Here is a 5038-nt window from a genome sequence, read left to right as displayed (position 1 = left end):
GAAAGAGTGCTTGAAACCTGCTTGCACTCTATCTAGACCTATGCTACGAGCTTCAAGAACTTTCCCCTTTGCTGAAGTCAGTGAGCATTAAGTTAATTAATTCCGAAAAAAATCAAAAGTCATGTTCCAAAGCGTGAAATGTTCTACTAAATTCATGAAGCATGGTGGCGTGCTGGTGGTACTAGATCAGAAATAACACTCAGCTGAACCATGCCTTCAGATTTTCAGCAGGTTGTAAGCAGTTTTCTAAACCTGAAAATACAAGGTATGTTTTCACCCGCAAGATCCCGATCTATGCTTCTTAGTTTTACATAAAAGTAGAATGTAAGCAGAGTATGCATGAAGCTCTTGAGGTCTGATGCATTTCTCACCAACCACAAAAGTTGATGCTCCAGCAGGTACATGTGCAATTTACTAGACTCTCTGTAAGATACCCCAAGCAGTAAGTGAATACATAGTTTAGATGCTCTTTGTCTCTCCCAGCAGAGACGAGCGTGGCAATGTAACAATGCTAGTTGTAATGCAATTTATTTGGAGCTTCCGAAATTTCAGATCACAGTGTTCTATAATCAATACTTTGCACTATTCAGCCACAGTTCCCCTTCAACTGACAACCTAACTAGTGTAATTCACACAAACAAGAGTCTCAAGTGCACCTAGATATGTTTAGCATAAAAGCACTTCTATACATATAACATTCAGACACGATCTCTATTTATTGTCTCAGCTTTAAGTCTCAGATGCCTCCGTGAAGGACCCGCTAAAGAGGACAAGACGGCATGCTGGCCCTTTAAAACTGAAATGCTTGTTTCCTTTCTGTAAGAAAAGTAAATCATGCTATAGTGAGTGGAGCTTTGAAAAAGCATCCATCCATTAAAGTTCATGGATCCTCGTTTCCAGATTGTCCCTCCCCTGGCTGTGTCTCAAGTTACAGCCTTGTACAATCCAAGTCTAAATAATATTCACTATGATAAATGACACCATAACTCCGATATCCACAATCAATCTTTGCTTTAAAGATACATCCATCTTCAATAATGTTGATGGGGATTCTGTAAAATGGGAAACGTGACTGTTTTCCCGACCTCCTAACAGTGGGGGAAGGAAGCTCTGAGTGATGGCTGTCAGCCCACATCTGGCTGCAAAAATAAATTAGCCTTATGTAGACAAATGAAAGGACCAGCCCTGACTAGAAAACAGCCACTCCTGAGCAATGGCTAATTTATAGGACTCCTTTCTGGAAAGTTCCTAGCTGAGGCTACAGTCTCCTTAGCTATCTCTTTAAATGGTATCTGATGCTGTAAATAACTTCAGTGTGGTAGGAACTATGCAAAGTACAAAGAGTGATTTGGTGGGGGAAGGGGAGGAGACAATAACTTTCTCACATTCTTTGTACATGATCAAGATGTAAAATTCAGCCACTTAAAACACACTCGCACACACACGCAAACAAAAGTTTTGTTTCAGCAAAAGTTTTGTTATATTTTGAAAATACGCTCCTCTTCGTTTGATAGAAGATTATTTTCCACTTTAACTCCTTTGTCATCTCCTGGGCTGCAGGACTGAGGCAACTACATTAAGAAATTAAACTATTTGGGGCAAGCGACACCTTGAGGTTTGGGGATTTATTTTTTTCCCCATTAAATGCTATCAACTTTTCTTTCTCCTCACTTTGCCCCCTCCTGCTGATGGAGAGTTTCATGAGAGGTGCGGCAAGTCATACCAGGTCAGTTCCTCTACACAGGTGCTGCAGCTCAGACCTTGTGAAGCAGCATACAAACTGCCCACTATATTTATTTCAGCACATGGTTTCATGATAACCCAAAGGAGAATTTAAAACGGGCAGGTGGAAGAAGACTCCCTCTCTGTCTCACTCGCTGTCTTACACGAAGCACAAATCTCTACCTGTGCATAGGACAGTGGCTACCCTTTTTTCACGACTGAAATGCTTTATTACCTTATTCTTTATGTCTTTGACCTTGTCCTGCTGTAGAAAAACGTAGGACTTTAATTCTTATCGTGTACAATATATGGGATTTTAAAAAAAAAAAAAAAAAAGTCCTTTCCAGGAGGAGTGGGGAAAGGGATGAGGGAGGCAGCCCGGTGCACGTTATTTCTGCACGCCGGCTGGCTGGCACAGCACCTGGGCATCGCGGCTCCCCAGGGAGGTCCGACGGTGCTGGGGAGGGCTGGCGGCAGCAGTGGCAGCAGCGAGGGTTAATTCTGTGAAGGTTGAAGGACTTACAGTAATGCTTCGAAGACAGAAACATCACAGGCTTTCCTGGCAAAGGCTCGCAGAGGGTAGGAGGGGACTGCAAAATGAACTCTCTCAGGCTTTGTCGTGTGCGTTTCCCAAGGCCCGGCCTGGCCTCTTTGATAAATGACACATGTCATTCTGTCAGGGGCTGACACTGCAGCTGGGAGGGCCAGTGATGTATGGCTCCGCTGAAAAGGAAATCAACTTTTTGGCACCAAGTAAGACTGTGCCCTGTGTAAGGATTTTGTTTCTCAAAAAGTGAAAGATAGACTTAGGATTTAAAAAAAAAAAAAAAAAAAAGTTGAAAAACAGATTGAACGACAGCTTACACTTAACATAAATTAACTCGGTAATGGTGAAATGTGCTAGCCTGTGATAAATAAAAGCTACATTAGTCAATTATTAATCACACTCCAACTTGTAGCCAAAACCCATGACTTAAATCTGAGGCCTGAGCTGCCTCACAAACAGATAAGACAGTGTTTGATAGATGTCTTGCATAGTGTAATCAGGAAGGAATCAAAGGCTTAGTGGTTTAACCAGGGGGGGTGTGGAAGGTTCTGGAAACTGAGACTGGGTAAAGTGGATAACTGGATTGAAAGCGCCCTTTCACTGGGGATACAGTATATCTTTTGACTGCTTAAAAAGAGAGAGAGAGAGAGAAGGGGAGAGAGAGACATATCTGAATTTGGTTTAATCTTTTTTTTATATACAGGAATGTCTCGAAACTGTACTTCCCTCCCCCACCTCCCACCACCACCACTGTGTTAAATCATTTAAATCTGATCACTATTAAATGGATTCTCACCGAGACATCAAGTGTTTCAAATATGATCGTTTTGCACGGATTACAATTTAAGCATTTTATTTAATCGAATGAACTCGCATCAGGCTGCAACACATTCATGCAGATACAAGCTGTAGAGAAAATGCACAAAGCTGCATAAACTAAACGATTCCTATTCAACCAGACTGTAAAGACAAAATAAAGGATTTCAGACACAAAGAAAAAAACTAAACATCTAAAAACAAGGCAGGGGGTGGGGGGAAGAAGGGATGCAGTATCTAAAAACCAGTATTATGCCTATGCGAAAGGCAGAACTCACGCATCACCTTGATGAGATGCAATCACAAAATAGCTCTGCTTTTTGTTTATCCTTTATCTGCAGAGCACCACGATGGTCATTGAACCCAAAGGTGACTTTCATCCCCTGACCAGAGAGAGAACTACCACCACGTAGCACTAAACCACCACTCCTACGTGTTCAGCTGACCCAAAACGCTAGTCTAGGCTTTCTGGAGGCCCTCAACTCAGCAGTGATAGGATGCGAGTTCACCACCTTCCTCCCCGTGTGGATGCTCTCACGCCTCCTCCTCACCACCCAGAACTCTGAGTAACTGAAAATAAAAGGTTTCGTCTGATACAGAGAGCCCTGAAGAGAAGTATTTCTTGGATGAATCATAGCTTCAGGTCCTGATCTAGCAACGAGCTGTACATGGGCGCACCCCTGTGCCTGCTGGAAGCCAGCTGCTGTCTTCGCGCCCAGTAAGTTGCCTTCTAGCATCAGCTGTGTTTTCACCAGCAATTAATAAGAGATCCAGATCACTGGGATGGGGGCTCACAAAAGCACAATAGCCTCTTCCTGAATCAGGCCTTAACGAGCAGTGGAACTGGAACACTGTATAAATGTTTGTTTCTCAATCAGTAATTTCCACATGCTTTACATCACTAGCAATGATGTACCAATCACGCTGGTTCATCAATGACTTGTTTAGCTATCCCAAAGCCTCGGACAGGATGTGTAATTGCAGTATCACACAACTGACTCAAGTTTTTAACCAGGACACCAAAAAGATGCAGATCCCAACAAGGAAAGTAAGCATTCACAGCATCACCCATGAAGGACTTTAATAGACAACTTTCCCAGCCACAAAAACACTGCAGAAAAAAAAACTCTGACCTTTAAAAAAGCAAGATTTACCTTTTTTGCCTTCCCCTCAGAACATTACTACTTTATACTATAAAATATGGAAACTTTTAAATGTTTCTACATGGTCCTTCTGTGCTCGGTACTGTACATACACACCAGGAAACAAATGAGCTTTTAATGTTAATCAAGTGAAGCTGCATTCTTCAGTTTACACATGCTGGACATGCTTGGCTTTTTTAACAGTACAAAGATGAAAATAAAAAGGAAATAATCTGCAACTGTAAAAATCACACCACCAGTAATAGCCAATTTTTGAAGTCTGTATACATTCAATATGCATGTATGTAGGTACATTTAACCACATACATTCCCTTGCCCTCCAACCTGCCATCAGGATTTTATGCTATAAAATAATGTATTACTGTAAAGTATTTCTTCACGCAGTGGTGTGGACTTGCCAGTAGACCCAAAAAGTGATCCAGTTTACCTCAGTTTTTAGAAGTAAACTAACAGTTTCACTCAAGTAAAATCTCAGATAATCTCAACCAGCTGAAAATGACAGCAGTTGTCTAGATCACAGCAGTGTATACCCACTCACCAACTTCAAGGTGGTGCAGAGAGTGCTTAATTGAGGAATTTAAAAACGATGACTGAAAAAAGCACATATTTCAAAGTAAATGAAATAGGGAGACCCTTTGAAACCCAACTTACGTGACAGCCCCTACAGATAGTACAGCTATTTTCTCACTATATGTAAAATTTGACTATGGAAAGAAAGATAAGGAACAAGGGAACGGTGCATATTTAAAAATACGTGCACACTGTCTAGCGTTTTAAACTTTTGCCTTCC

Source organism: Phaethon lepturus, unplaced genomic scaffold (genome assembly GCF_000687285.1).
Source record: "Phaethon lepturus isolate BGI_N335 unplaced genomic scaffold, ASM68728v1 scaffold20177, whole genome shotgun sequence".
In the NCBI taxonomy this organism is placed as follows: Eukaryota; Metazoa; Chordata; class Aves; order Phaethontiformes; family Phaethontidae; genus Phaethon; species Phaethon lepturus.
Note: the sequence above shows the minus strand (reverse complement) of the source record.